Source organism: Panthera tigris, chromosome C2 (genome assembly GCF_018350195.1).
Source record: "Panthera tigris isolate Pti1 chromosome C2, P.tigris_Pti1_mat1.1, whole genome shotgun sequence".
Lineage (NCBI taxonomy): Eukaryota > Metazoa > Chordata > Mammalia > Carnivora > Felidae > Panthera > Panthera tigris.
In genome coordinates this window covers 1,113,689-1,129,502 of record NC_056668.1, presented here as the reverse complement: position 1 = coordinate 1,129,502, position 15,814 = coordinate 1,113,689, and the positions used below count along the sequence as shown (strand labels likewise).

At 44.7% G+C, this 15,814-nt stretch overlaps 1 protein-coding gene across 13 annotated transcripts in view; it reads left to right on the top strand.

Moving 5' to 3' along the window:
• The first annotated feature begins 1,357 nt into the window (after positions 1-1,357).
• The window catches only part of PCBP3 (poly(rC) binding protein 3), a 267,713-nt gene continuing 253,256 nt past the window's right edge, over positions 1,358-15,814 (top strand). For 12 of the 13 annotated variants that reach the window (XM_042957295.1, XM_042957303.1, XM_042957302.1 and 9 more), the window contains exon 1: positions 1,358-1,439. The gene's annotated coding sequence lies outside the window, so the exon portion shown is untranslated. The remainder of the gene's footprint in view (positions 1,440-15,814) is intronic. The other variant, XM_042957292.1, reaches the window with a different exon arrangement.

Sequence of the window (15,814 nt, the reverse complement as noted above, 5' to 3'; positions counted from 1 at the left end):
AAAACACGTGAGACATTGTGTCTTCTGAGGACAGCCTAGTAGCTCTTCAGACAGTCTTGGTCACCTGGGTATTCGGACCCGCACACTGGCACATGGATTCCTCAGTGGGCAGGAAAGAAGGCGCACCTGGTGAGGAGCCGAGACAGGTGCTGGGCAGGCTTGCCCAAGGCTTGCCCAGGGCCGGGACTCGAGAGGGGCGAGGTCCTGAGACAGGACAGGAGACTGTCGGCTTTGCTCTCCCGGCAGGCCAAGCCCTTCCAAGCCCCGCGGGGAGAGGAGGGGGAAGGGCGCCAGCCCAGGGAGGGTCCAAGTCCAGCCAGGTCCACTCGGCCCATCCTACGCCCGAGACCAACCAGGCCACCCCCAGGCTAGTGACCCGTCCCCGCTCCACCTGTGGCCTACCCCCCTCCCCTCCCGCCACAAGCCACGCCCACGGCTAGTTACCCACCCTCCCTCCAACCCCCAGCCCTACCCATAGCCCTGGGACGCGTCCAAGCCAACCCCCTGACCTCTTTCCCTCTAGGGGCTCGCCCTTCCCCGCCCACTTGTGGCCCGCCTCCCTTTTTCAATGTCCCAGCCTACGCCACGCCCTCGACACGCCAGGGACCTGCCTTTCCCCACCCATCCATCAACGACTCCGGCCCGGCCCAGGGCTTGCCTCTGCCACGCCCAGGAACCGCCCCAGGCCACGCCCCGAGCCAGTGACCCGTCTCCTCTCCTCCCCATTGTGGCCCTGCCCCGCCTCTGTCAACCCCGGAGGCCTCCCTACGCCCCCCATCTCGGCGAGTAGCCTGCCTCTTGTTCTGCCCCTTTTGTGGCCTCGCCCCAGTTCTGGGACCGCCCACTTGTGGTCGCGTCTCTGCCCCCGCCCCCAGCCAATTACCCTTTCTCCTGGGACCCCTCCCCCTTTATTAATGATCCCGCCCCTCCTTGGGACCCGCCTCAAGTCTGGCTCCGCCCTTGCTCCATGACAGGTTCATGGCCCCGCCCACCACCAGTGACTCGCTTGCCCAAGACCCCGCCCCAATTTCCGTCACGCCCCCATCTCCATAGGTCCCGCCTCACCACCTCCCCCTCGCCCCGCGACGCTAATTGGTTTCTTTCCAGAGAGCTTTCCCGGGCTCCGATAGGCTTCATCCCTTACCGTTCCTCCTTTCGATTGGCCCGCCGCGCCCGCTTTCGCGAGGCCCAGCACTTGGACGGGGCGGGGCCAGCGGCGGCGGGCGGCGCGGGATTGGTCGGCAGCGCAGAAGGGGCGGGCCCGCGCCGCGCGCAGCGCCTCGGCTGGAGCGCAAGGAGCGGCTACCGCCGCCTCAGTCGCCTCAGACTCGGTCGCGTCAGGCTCCGCCGCCGCCCGGATCGCCCGGTCGTCACCAACCCTCGGCCCCACCCCGGGCTCCGGCCGGCCAGCCGGCGGGCACGCCCTCCTCCGCGGACAGGTGAGCGGTCGCGGGCGGAGCTGGGGCCGGGGGTCCTGGCCAGGGTCCAGGGGTCGGGCCGGGGTCAGGGCCGGGGATCGCGGTCGGGGGTGGAGGACAGGGGCGGGAGAGCGGGAGCCGGGACGGGGTGGGGGGAGGTCGCAGCCGGGGGCCGAGCGAGGGTCCCGGCCTCGGCCGGGGAGGGGGAGGCGACCTCCCGCGGCCGCTAACTTTGCCCGCGGGGCCCGGGGCTGGGGGCGTACGTCTCGGGGAGGCCGAGGGGCCTGAGACCCTCCCGGGCCCCACCAAGTTGGCGGGCTGCGGGGGGCGACGCGGGGCGGGGCGGGCGGCGCGGGGCGGAGTCGGGGGCGGGGGTCCGCGCCTCAGCCCGCGCCCCGCCGCCCTTCCCCCCCCCTCCCCACCCCGCCGCGGGGTCTCCGCGCCCCCGGCCCGGCGCCGGGAGCTCCCGGGGTAGCGGGGCGGGACGGCGGCTGGACGGAGGGAGGTCTGCAGCGGCTTCCGGGAGGCGCGGACCCCCGCCCCGCTGCCCCGAATCCCGAAGTTACTGGAGCTGCGCCTTCAAGATCAGAGTTAACGGCCCCGCTTGCGGGCGCGCACCTGCCGCGATTTCGTGCCGGAGTTTGGTGGCTCGGGACCGGGGCGGACCGGGGCGGAGACCTCGGGGCGCTCGCGGCAGGCGGGACGCGGGCGGCTTGCGGGAGCCGCGGTGGGAGCGCGCGCCGGCGGGCGTAGGCGGCGCCCCGCTCCCGGGAGCGGGACCCGGGCTGCCCGCGGCGGCCCCCGGCGCGCCTCGGCGCCCCCGAGTCGGGGAGGCGCGGGGCGCGGGCAGGCTCTGTGGGGTCTCTGTGTTTTCTCCTCTTACTTGGGGTGCGTCAGAACGGGTGTATAGTCCGCACCGTGCGGCGCCTGGAAGCGTCGTTTACTCAAGTGTTTGTTTTTCCGCTTTTCCTTCCTGTTGAGAAGCGTGTCGCTCGCTTAGCAGATCGGAAAGTCAACCAGAAGTCGGGTCAGAGTAGCGCAGGCTGGGTTACCTCTCCTGCCGCCCTTCCCGCCGGGCGACGTGCACTTGCGGGCGCCTTGGGCTCTGCGCGCGGGCGGGCGGCGCTCTCGTCGACGGGAGTCGCGGCGCGTGACCCGCAGAAGGCACGTCAGGGCAGCGGGGCCCTGAGCAGACCTCGGGGGCTAGACGGGGTCCAGGCCCTGTCGTTCCAGCTCCCCCTGTGGCTCGGCCGTCGCGCGCCCTTCCAAATTGTAACTCGCTTTCAGGGGCGGAGGGTTGCCCCTTGTCTGTGTCTGGAGCCCGGCTTGCACGTTGCAGTCAGAGGAAGTGGTGGAGGTGCGTCCCCGCGAGCGGAGCTGATTCCCAGCGCCTTCACGCGCGAGAGCAGCTCGGCCTCCCCGTGTCTGGATTCTGTGTCTCCCTCTCTCTCTGCCCCCTCCCCGCTTGTGTTCTCTCTTTCGCAAGAATAAATAAACATTAAAAAAAAAAAAGAGAAAATATCCAGATTTATGGTTCTACTTTTTTTGGTAGTTATGAGACAATTTCAGCACCTGGGTTCATTTTTCTAGGTGTTTAAAAGGAAGCGGTCTTTTTTCCTGTCGTTGGAGTGAGGCTGAGAGCATGCTGTGTTTATATTTGCGAAACCCGGTGAGGTCCCTGAAACAGTTTGGCCGTTCAAAACTGCACGTTGTGTTTCAGTTTGAGCAACTTCATTCCTGGACCTGTAGCCAGTTCCTGGGTTGGTTGCTCTGTGTCAGTGGCAAAGTCATTCCTATTTTCACAGAAACCTCAGGGCTTTATTGTAAAGTCATCACTGAAGCAAATCTTGGTAGATGGGAATTGTACATCCTTTTGGTAAAGGTTGGTCCTTTGGGCCAAAACAAAGAAAAATGCCAGCTAATGTATTGGAATCACTCTCCACTTAAACACTGGTGAATGAATGCCCTAGGTTTTGGGCAGCCCTGATATCTGAGCTCTCAGCCCTAGTGGCAGGTCCCCTACGCCCGTTGGTGCGCCCACTGTCCATGGTGCTGAACACGTGTCCTCTGTTTCTGTCTTCGTCTTAAATTTCCAGCGTGAGAGGGTTTTTTGGAGTATGTTTAAAAAGCATTTTCGAAATTTACACAATTGAGGAAAAGTTGAACAGGGGAGTTCTGTTGAGCCTGAATGCAAGCATATCTTTTAGAAACTCAAACCATGTTTTTGTCTCTTTTTTTAAAATGGATAATTGTGCTGACTCAACATTACCTTTCCCTTACTTAGTCTCCTTCTCACCAGGTGGGAATTTTCTTGCTGGAGTATGGACATCAGGTAATAAACCATTGAAACTAAGTGAGAGCCTGTTTCCTTAACAGCCACCCTCTTAAAAAATGTACCTTTACTATAATATGTACACATATTTGTACGAGAAGCAGTTTGTTTTTCTCTAAACAAGGTCAATTGTAGCATCCCTCACACTCATGTGGTACTTTCCAGCCTTCCCAGAGCGGGGCTCAGGCCTTCTGTTGTACGTGGTGGGCCTGTTGGGCAGGAACCAGGCATTCTTGCCGTGTTGGAGCAGCATCTCCTCTCTCTTCTGTAATTTTGAGGACATCTTTGTAAACCATTTTAGATAAATTTAGGTAAATTCTTTATTCTCTTGAGGTTAATTTTCTGTTCCTTTAGAATTGCCCCATAGGTTGGCAATAAAAAATAACGGGTACAGAGATTCTTCCATATGATAGTAAATTGTGCATCAAACTATGCACAGCTGTTGAGGTGTTTTGTTAAGAGTATCTGAACTAGTTCTTTGGCCCCATCAACTGAATACTTAACTCAGGTCACCCCGTGAAAGAGTCGCCTGTTTTGTTGAGGGAAACCCAGGGCTTCTTTCTGCCTCCTCCAAGCTTCAGAAATAGTGTCTGAGTGCCCACTCTTTGCCAAGGCCCCTGCTGTGATCTGGAAATCCACAGGGGAATGATACCGAGTATTTATCATTGAAGGACTCCACTTTGGATTGAGGACAGGACATGCAAACTGATGGTTACAGGGGGCCACAGTACTGCAATTGGGATACATAAAAAGTTGGGTTGGTGTGTTGAAGAGGGGTAATTAATTTAGGCTGAGAATCAGGGAAGGCTTCAGAGAGGAGGTAGCCTTGGTCTGAGACCTGGAGGGTGAGTTGTAATTGTTTGGGCACCGATGGGTGTGAATTCATTACAAAAGGACAAGACGGTTGGTGTAACTGGAGAATAGGATGTGTGGTGGTTGAAGGTGTGAAAGGCATTGTGGAAGTGTTGGGACTCAGAGGTGTGGGGGCGAGCTGAGGGGAGGTTGTGTGGGAGGCAGAATAATGGCCTCCCACATCCTAATCCCCAGAACCTATGAATATGCTATGTTATGTGGCAAAGAGAATTTAAGGTAGCAGATGGAATGGAGGTTGCTAATCAGCTCATTTTAAAATAAGGAGATTATTCTGGATTACCCTGGCAGGGGAGGGGGGCAGAGTAACCCCAAGGGTCCTTAAATATGGAAGAAGAGCTAGTGTCAGAGTGCTGTGAACTGAGGAAGACTACCCATCATTACTGCCTTTGAAGATAGAAGGGGTTATAAGCTAAGGCATGTGGGCAGGCTCTAGAAGTGAGAAAAGGTGAGAAAATGGATTCTCCCCCAGAGCCTCTTGAAAGGAACACAGCCCTGCCGACACTTCGGTTCTAGCCCAGTGAGACCTTGTGTCTCACTTCTGACCCCCAGAACTGTAAGGTACTTAATTTCTGTTGTGTTAAGCCACTACATTTGTGGACATTTGTTAGAGTGGCCTTGGGAAACTGATACAAGTTGGGACTGCTCTAGAAAGTTTTAGCTGGTGAAGTTTAAAGAGGAAATAACATGGTCAGATAGGCTGTAGAACACAAAACAGTTCAGCTGCTGTTGGGAGGAGGTTGCCCCAGGTAAGCGTGGTTCTGATCCCTCGTTTCATCTCCCGGCAAGATTGGCATATGATACTCCTACCTGGCCTAAGTCTCATCTGAAGTCATTCTCCTAGTCGTCTGTCCAGTCTCCACTCTTGCTTATTGCCATCTCCCACTGGCCCATTTCCTTTGTGCTGGGCACTCAGGAGAGAGTGGACCAGGTCTACATTTATAAGTGGGATTGTGGGGTCATGTAGGATGGGCCCAATTCCAGCCTCAGAGCAGTCATCCAAGTGTTTTCCAAACAAAGGTTTGTTTCTTCACATCCTCTCTAATCCTTTGTATCTTCAGATGTCTTAATTTTTGTCAACTAGGTATGAACTCACTGTTTTACTTTGCATTTTCTTGATTATTGGTAAGTTTGAAGATTTTTATATCCATTTATTAGCCACTTGGGTTTCTTCTGTAAATTGTATTAATATATTTGTCCATTTGTTACCTGGGTTGTCCTTTTTAAAGCTTTTTAGAAGTCCTTTAGATATTCTGGTTTCTATTTGTGCCCTGCTTTTTTTTTTTTTTTAATCCTTTTAAAAATGCTGTTTTGATGAAAAGATGTTTAATTTTTATGTCAAATTTATCAATCTTTTCCTTATGGTTTGTGGTTATTAAGTCTTATTTAAGAAATTCTTTGTTACCCCAAGTCATAAGATATCCTCATCTTTAAAAAAAAAAAAAGGCTTGAACATTTGCTTTTTGTATTCTACTCTGAACTTATTTTTGTGTGAGGTGTAAGGTAGACATATAGTTTTAGAACTTTTCCCGATGTGTAACCAGTTGTACTGTACTGTTTATTATACTATTTATACCATCCTTACCCCAGAGATCTGCGGTGCTTCCTTTGAAACATACAAAATTTTACAACTATATGAATCTGTTTCTGATTTCTCCATGTAAATAATGATAATTTCGTTTCTTCCTTCCTAGCCGTTAAATCTTTTATTTGTTTTTTGTCTTACTTCCATCGTTTGGACACTAGGCAAAGCTGTATAGAAATTTTGATAAGGCTATGCTAATACTGTTTTACATCTTAAAAGCATTACTTTTAGAGCCTTAAATACGAAGTTTGTTATTGTTTTTTGGTAGATTCCTTTTATTAGGTTAAGGATGGTCTCCTCTGCTAATAGTCTGATAAAAGATTTTAAAAATCATTAATAGATTTTGAATGTTAATAAATGTTTTTCTTGATGGTTTTATTTTTTTCCTCTTTAAATTGTGACTAAGATGAAATATTTTAATCTTTTAATTTTAGACCATCCTTGATTTCTTGGGATAGATTGTACTTTGTCATGACATACTACATTAAAAATTATCATTGGATTCAATTTAGGATTTTGGCATGTATTTTCATGAGAAGTATTGACAAATAATAATCTTTTCTTGTATTGCTTTTATTCAGATTTGGTATCAAGGTGATGCTTTATCATCTCTGTAATAGTTTCTGAAAGGGAGGGATTTTTGTTCCTTGGAAATTTGGCAAAATGGATTCTCAAATATTCTGGATCCTGGACCCTTTTAGAACATGGAGACTTGGCGCCAGCAGTTATGGCTTTAGAAGGGTTGCGGATCCATTCTTCTCATGTTTTGTTGGCCAGGAGGAGTCGTTCTGGTCATACTTAGTTTCAAATGGAGCAGAAGGTAGAGTTTTCCCTGTCTCAGAAGTCCAGGACAACTGGACACTGGTAAATATGAGTAATATTTACCAAACTATGGAGCTTAATTGATGTCACTACTGCACAGCTAGTCAAAACTCAAAACTGTCTTCCTCTCTAGGTCTTGTTTGAAGGTGTGCAAGTGTGCAAGGTCTACAAGTGTGTTGGTCATCAGGGGACTGATTAGAATGTGAAGCTAGACACGTTGGTTTTTATTTGCTGTGAACAAACCATCCTGTTTACTCTCCAAAATCCATCTCGGGAATTCTTGCCTATTTCTCCTTATCACAGAGGAAAAGTCTCCCTTTCCACTAATGTAATTCTGTTTTTTTTTGTTTGTTTGAGAGAGAGACACACAGAGTGTGAGTCGGGGAGGTGCAGAGAGGGAGACATAGAATCTGAAGCAGGCTCCAGGCCCTGAGCTGTCAGCACAGAGCCGCCTATGGGGCTTGAACTCACGAACTGTGAGATCATGACCTGAGCTGAAGTCAGATGCTTAACCGACTGAGCCACCCAGGCGCCCCTCCACTAATGTAATTCTTAACTATCCTTCAAGGCTGGAACAGTTCCCACCTCCCTGCTTAAATTCTGTGTTAACTCTGACTTGTGGTGAATTCTCCCTTCCCTTTTTGCAGTACCGTTCTGTGTAGAGAAAGCAGGGTTCAGATTTGTCTGTGGGTAGTCATTTGATCAGAAGAGTTTTCATATCCAAGCACATGTTTCCTTCCTTTGCCTGGGCTCTGCCCTGGGAGGCCAGATATAGTGGACAGTTGTATGAAGGTGGCCCTCCCATGATCCACATGATTCATGCCTTTGTATAGTCTTTTCCCATTGAAGTAGGATTTGCTTCTAATCAATAGAGTATGGCAAAAGTAATGGGATGTCACTTCTGTGATATTGTTGCATATATAAAATTCAGTTTGCTAGAAACTCATTTAGAGGCTCTCTTTGCTGGCTTGAATAAGTGGCTATGTTGGAGCAGCCCACATGGCAAGAACTTTATGTGGCCTCTGGAAGCTGAGGGTGGCCTTCAGGGATAGCCACTAAGAAGCAGGGGCCCTAAGTCCTACAGCAAGGAAACAACCTTTACCACGAACCCGAGTGAGCTTGGAAGTGAATTCTTCCTCGTTTGAGCCTTTTTAATGAGAACATGGCCTGGCCAATACCATGATTACAGCCTTGTGAGACCCTAAGCAGGGGACCTAGTTAAGCCGACTCAGACTCCTGACTCCCAGAAACTGTGAGATAACAAATGTAAATGGTCTTAAGTTGCTAAGTTTGTGAGTTTGTTATGCACCTAATGAATCAGATTTTTACTGACCTCCCATCTACCCTTACTAGAAGTGAATTTGGGTTGATGAAGGATAATTTGAATCTAATTGAGATAATCCATTCTTTATTTTTTTTAAAAACTTTTTCCTATTTTTAAAAGTGATACACATGTTTTGTGTAGAAAAATTGAAGCAAGCAGAAAGTATAAAGGACAACACAAACATTCATAATCTTACCACACGGGAATAGGCAGTGCATGGGACGCCTGTGTGGCCCAGTCAGTTAAGAGTCTGACTTTTGATTTCGGCTCACAGTTTGTGAGAGAACCCTGCTTCTCTGGCTCTGTGCTGACAGCGTGGAGCCTGCTTGGGGTTCTCTCTCTCCCCCTCTCTCTGCCCCCTTCTGCTCACGTGTGGGTGTGTGCGTGGACGTTCACGGGTGTGCTCTCTCAAAATAAAAAAATAAACATTAAAGAAAAAAGTAGAACAGCCAATGTGTTTTTCTACTTTTATATGTGGTATGATATGCATATCCTAAGTTCAGATTCATTCCATAATGTTTTATGGACAGCTTTCTTTCTTTGTACCACATAGTGAGAGTTTCCTTGTGTCATAATCATATTCTTCTAAGATATGATTTTAAATGGCTGCATACTATTCCAGTGGGTGTCCCAATTGATTGAGCCACTTCCCTATATCTGAACATTTATGCTGCTTAAAACTTTTACCATGGTAAATAATGCTTTGATCGATAATCAGTAACCTATACAAAAATCATTGTATCACTGATAATTTATGAAAGATAAGCTTCTAAAGGCAGAATTATTAGGTCGGAGCTTATAGATGTTTTTAAATCTTTTGATACTTAACTATCCAGCTTCCAGTGTTTCTATAAAATACCGTAAAGCTCAAACCTCTGTTTCTGTAACTCACCAGGTTGGGATAGGACAGAACTATTGATTTTTGAGCATTTAGGTTCCTGTTTTCTTAACCCTGTTTGCAAAGTGCTTTTAAATTATTCATTAAAGTGCAGTATGGATTCTATTTATAGACACATTTGTGTATGAGATCGCTCCCTTAATGCCTGGGCAAAAAGCCTACGAATTGCTATTATCACATCCCTATCTTTGTAAATCCATTTCTACTCCTATCCACCCTTTCTTTGTTCTAACCAAATAACGACACTGAGACACATAAGGTCTTGTAGCCTTGTGATTGCTCAGAAGTGGCTTTTCTGATCTAGCTTTTGCTCTTTTCTTCTTGCCATTCATGAGCTAGTTGACTTCATAACTATGGGAGATCAGCAGAAAATTATTAATTTGAAAATATTTTACAAATACATTTTTCCTGATTCATTAAGTGAGTGTTTATTTAGAAAATTTCTAAAGTAAATGTTAGTATCAAAAGCAAAATAAAACTAATTTTGTCACCTACAGATGACTACTGTATAAACATAACTTGCTCACAATGTTTATTTATTTTGAGAGAGAGAGAGAGAGAGCAAGTGAGGGAGGGGCAGAGAGAGAGGAAGAGAGTCCCAGATCAAGAGCTGGATGCTTAACTGACTGAACCACAGGCGCCCCATACTAGCTTATTCTTCTATTGATTAGATTTCAGTGACTAATGTTTTGCGTGGGATTTTTGCATCCATGTCTCTGAGTGAAATTGGTCCATGATTTTCCTTTTCTGTAGCTGTTTTCTCTCTACTTTGAGGTGAATACTTGATTTATTAATTTGCAGCTTTATTCTAATATGTTTACTTAAGGTGGTACATTTCCTGATAAGTAATGCTTTAGCTGCATCATACAGAATTCGATTTGGGGTATTTTGCGTATTGTTTACTCTGTACTGTACATGGAATTGTGCCCCTCTCAAATTCCTGTTGAAGCTCTAACCCCCAAAGATGGTACTTGGAGGTGGAGCTTTAGGGAAGTAATTAGGTTTAGATGAGGTCATGAGTGTGATGACCTTATGATGGAATAAGTACCTTATGAGGAGAGACCAGAGAACTTGCCCTCTTTCTCTCTCTCCTCTCCACGTGAGGATACAGCAGGGAGACAGGTCTCTCTGCAAGGCGGGAAGAGCCCCCGACCAGAACCCTCCCAGGCCGGCGCCCAAAACTGTGAGAAATAAAAGTCCATTGTTTAAGCCACTCGCTCTGTGGTATTTTGTTATAGCAGCCCAAGCAGAGTAAGGCAGTTATATTTTCTAATTTCTGTTATGATATTTTACATTTATAAGTCATTTAGAAGCATATTTAAAATTTTCCAAACATATGCATATTTTCTTACCCTTCTCCAGCATAATTGCATTGCCCCAAGTCTTGCTCTTTATGATTTTAATTCTGAGAAATTTGCTGATGTACCTTATGGCCCAGAATATGGACTGTAAGTTTTCTCACACATTTCTGTGTGCTTGAAAAGAATTAGGTGAAATGTTCTATACATTCCATTCAGCTAACTTGTAAGCATACTACTCACATCTTCTGTTTTCTTACTGTTTTTGTGTTTTTTTTTGGTCTGGTGGTTAATATCCATTACGAAGATAATTACCCAATTTCATTATGATTATGGATTTGTCTTATTTCTCCTTGAAGTTCTGTCAATTTTTATTTATATACTTTGAGACCATGTTGTTAGGGGCGTGCAAATAGAAAATTGTTATGTCATCCTGAGGAACTGAGACTTTAATTATTATGAGTGGTTCTTTTTATCTCTAGTAATGAATCTTTGCCTTTATGGTATCATATGCAATGCTAAAATAGCCATAACAGGTTTCTTTAGGCTCATATTTGCATGATACCTTTTTTTTAATCATTTTAATTTCAGCCTTGCTGTATTCTTAAACTTTAGGCAGGTACCTTGCAAGATAATCAAACAATCAGATTGTTTTTCATCCAGTCTGATAATTTTTATCTTCTAAGTGGAACATTCAACTCATTTATATTGAATGTAATTACTAATCTATTTGAATTTTTTTTTTAATTTTTTTTTTAAGTTTATTTATTTTTGAGACAGAGAGAGACAGAGCATGAACGGGGGAGGGTCAGAGAGAGAGGGAGACACAGAATCGGAAGCAGGCTCCAGGCTCTGAGCCATCAGCCCAGAGCCCGACGTGGGGCTCGAACTCACAGACCGCGAGATTGTGACCTGAGCCGAAGTCGGACGCTCAACCGACTGAGCCACCCAGGCGCCCCAACTAATCTATTTGAATTTAAGTCCATACTCTTATGGCATATTTCTCTTGTCCCACATTTTCTGTGTTTACTTTTCTTTCTTTTCTTATATTATTTGAGAACAGTATTAGGGTTTTTAAAAATCATTCTACTTTTCTACTCTCTTCAGTGTGTTGGAGGTTACATTTTACTTTTCTTTCTTTTCGTGGTTACCGTGTAAATTAGATAACAGGCTATTAACTTAGCCAGATAATGCGGTTATACCTGCCTCGTGGACCATGCAGAGATCATAGTGTCTTAGGCACTTGAACTCCATTCACTCTTTCCAGACTTATAAGTGCTTATTATTGTGTTTCTTAACCCATGTGCTCTATTTAAGGTCAATGAAATATTAATATTAACAGTGTTGTTATTTAATGTATAGTCCGTCTTCATTTATATTTATTCACATCTTCATCCACTTTTTTTTTGCTTTTTGTTGCTCTCTGACATTTCTGATCTTCATTCTGGGGTTGTTTCCCTTCTGCCTGAAGAGGCTTCTTGAGAAATTCCTTTACTGCAGATCAGCTGGTAGTAGAACGCTCCCTCTTTTTTTCCTTCTAAAAGTATTTTGATTTTACTTTTGTTTTAAAAATTCTTTAAATATAATTAAATTTTGAGGGGAGAATATAATTTACATGCCACAAAATTCACCCTTTTAAAGTTTCTGATTCATTGGGTTTTGCTATATTTACGAGGTTATGCAACCATCATCACTACATAATTCCAGAACATTTTTGTCACCTTAAAAAGAAGCCTTATAACTGTTAACAGTAACTCCCCATTCTGCCATCCATTAATCTACTGTCTGTCTCTAAGGATTTGCCTATTAGGGACATTTCATATGAATGGAATCATAAATATGTGGCCTTTCTTATCTGGCTTCTTTCACTTAGTATAATACATACTTTTTTTAATTTTAGAGAGAGCACGAGCTGGGGAGAAGGACTGAGGGAAAGAGAGAGAGAGGCAGAATCTTTTTTTTTCTTTTTTGAGAGAGGGAGGGAGAGTGAGAGAGAGAATGAATGAATGAATGAATGAATGAATATCTTAAGCGGGCTCCGCCCAGTGTGGAGCCTGACTCAGGGCTTGATCTTATGACCATGAGATCATGAACTGAGCTGAAATCAAGAGTCTGACGCTCAACTGACTGGGCCATCCAGGTGCTAAGAGAGAGAGAAAGAGGGATAGAGTCTTAAGTGGGCTCCATGCTCAGCACGGAGCCCAAGGCAGAACTTGATTCCACAGCCCTGGGAATTTCGGCCCAAGGCCGAAATAGAATTGGTTGCTCAACTGACTGAGCCACCCCTAGTATAATATTTATAGGGTTCATCCATGTTCTATCATGTATCAGTACTTCATTCATTTTTATGGCTGAATAGTATCACGTTGTATGGGCATATCACATTTTATTTTTCCACTCACCATTAGATAGACATTTGGGTTGTTTCTACTTTTTTGCTATTATCAATAATGTGCTATGAACAGTCAGTGTACAAGTTTTTGTATACATACATATTTTCAGTTCCTTTGTGCACATACTTAGGAGTGGAATTGCTGGGTCATATAGTAACTGTATGTTTAACTTTTTGAGTAACTGCCAAACTGTTTTCCAAAGATTTTGCACCTTTTTAATTCTCACCCATAATGTATGAGGGTTCCAATTTCTTCACACCTTCACCAACACTTGTCATTTTCCAGTTTTTTGATTATAGCCATTCTAGCGGGTGTGAAGGGGTATCTCATTGTGGTGTTGATTAACATTTCTTTAATAACTGATGCTCTTGATCTCCTTTTTGTGTGCTTATTGGCTATGTGCAAGTCTTCTTTGGAGAAATGCCTATTTAAATCCTTTGGCCTTTTTTTTTTATTGGATTGTTTGTCTCTTTATTTTTGAAGTATAAGTTTTGAAATTGGGAAGTGAGTCCTCCATATTTGTTTTTCTGTTGTTTTGGCTATTCCTGGTCTCTTGCTTTTCTATATGAGTTTTAGGATTAACTCATCAGTTTTTGCATGAAAGGCAGGTGGAATTTTGATGGGGATCGTGCTGAATGTGTAGATCAATTTGGCAATATTGCCATCTTAACAATATAAGTCTTGCAGTTCACGAGTATGGATTTTATAGCCATAAAAGTTTTTTAGTGGATTCCTGAGGAGTTTCTTTATGTGAAATTATGTAGTCTGCATATATAGATACTTTTACTTATTCCTTTCTAATCTGGATGCCTTTATTTCTGTTTCTTGTATAATTGCCTTGGTTGTAACCTCTTGTACAATGTTGAGTTGTTCTGGCAAGGGTGGACATTCTACTCTTGTCCCTGATTTTAGGGGGAAAGCTTTCAGTCTTTGACCATTAAGTATGTTTTTAGCTGTAGGTGTTTGTAGATGCCCTTTATTAGTTTGAGGAGATTCCTTTCTATTTTTATTTTGTTGAGTGGTGTTGTCAGAAACGTGAAAGAGTGCTGGTGTTGTCAGATGCTTGTTCTGCTTCTATTGAGATGATCATGTGTTTTTCGTTCTTCATTTTATTAATGTCATTCATTATATCGATTGATATTTTTATGTTGAACCAACCTTGCATTTCTCAGTTGGTCATGGTGGATAATCCATTTTCTTTCTTTTTTTAAAATGTTTATTTATTTTTGAGAAAGAGGGAGAGTGTGTGCAAGCGGGGAAGGGGCAAAGAGGAAAGGAGACTGAGAATCTGGAGCAGGCTCGGCACTGTCAGCGCAGAGCCCAAGATGGGGTTCAAACTCACAAAGTGTGAGATCATGACCTGGGCCAAAATCAAGAGTCAGACGCTTAATTGACTGAGCCATCCAGACGCCCTGGGGATAATTCATTTTATATATCGCTGGATTCAGTTTCTTAGTATTTTGTTGAGAATTTTTGCATTTGTATTCTTTTTTTAACAGTTTTTATTTAAATTCCAGTGAGTTAGCATACAGTATAATGTAATATTAGTTTCAGGTGTACAATGTGCTGATTTCCATACATCACCTGATGCTTATCATGACAAGTACACTCCTTAATATTCATCTCCTATTTTACCCATTCCCCCACCCACCTCCCTTCTGATAACTATCACATTGTTCTCTGTAGTTAAGAGTCTATTTCTTGGTTTGCCCCTCTCTCTTTTTGTCCCTTTGCTCATTTGTTTTGTTTCTTAAGTTCCACCTGAGTGAAATAATATGATATTTGTCTTTCTCGGACTGATTTATTTCACTTAGCATAATACTCTCTAGCTCCATTCATGTTGTTGCAGATGGCAAGATTTCATTCTTTTTGATGACTGAGTAATATTCCAGTGTGCTCACGTGTGTGTGTGTGTGTGTGTGTGTGTGCATGTGCACACGTGCGCATGTGTGTGTACACATACCATGTCTTCTTTATCCATTCCTCAGTTTATGGACACTTGGGCTGGTTCCATAATTTGGGTATTATAGATAATGCTGCTATAAATATTGGGGTTCATGTATCCCTTTGAATTAGTATTTTTATATTCTTTGGGTCAAAACCTGGTAGTGTAATTGCTGGATTGTAGGGTGGTTCTATTTTTAACTTTTTGAGGCACCTCCAAATTGTTTTCCACAGTGGTTGTACCAGTTTGAATTCCCATCAACAGTGCAAGAAGGTTCCCCTTTCTCCACATCCTTGTCAACACCGGTTGTGTCTTGTATTGTTGATTTCTGACAATCTAACAGGTGTGAGGCAATATCTCATCGTAGTTTTGATTTGCAGTTCCCTGATGTTAAGTGTTGTTTAACATCTCTTCTGTGTCTGTTGGCCATCTGGATGTCTTCTTTACCCAGAGCAATCTACACATCCAATGTAATCCCTATCAAAATACCAATAGCATTTTTCACTAGAGCTAGAACCAACAATACTAAAATGTGTATGGAACCACAGAAGACCCTAAATCGCCAAAGCAGTCTTGAAAAAGAAAAGCAAAGCTGGAGGCATCACAATTCTGGACTTCAAGTTATATTACAAAGCTGTATTATTCAAAACAGTATGGTGTTGGCACAAAAATAGACATGTACATAGATCAGTGAAACAGAATAGAAAACCCAGAAATGAACCCACAACTGTATGGTCAATTAATCTTTGACAAAGTAGGAAAGAATATCCAATGGGAAAGAGACGGTCTCTTCAACAAATGGTATTAGGAAAACTAGACAGCAATATGCAAAAGAATGAAACTGGACTAATTTCTTACACCATACACCATCCATTAATAAGAATGAGTCAAAGACCTAAATATGAGACCTGAAACCACAGAAACCCTAG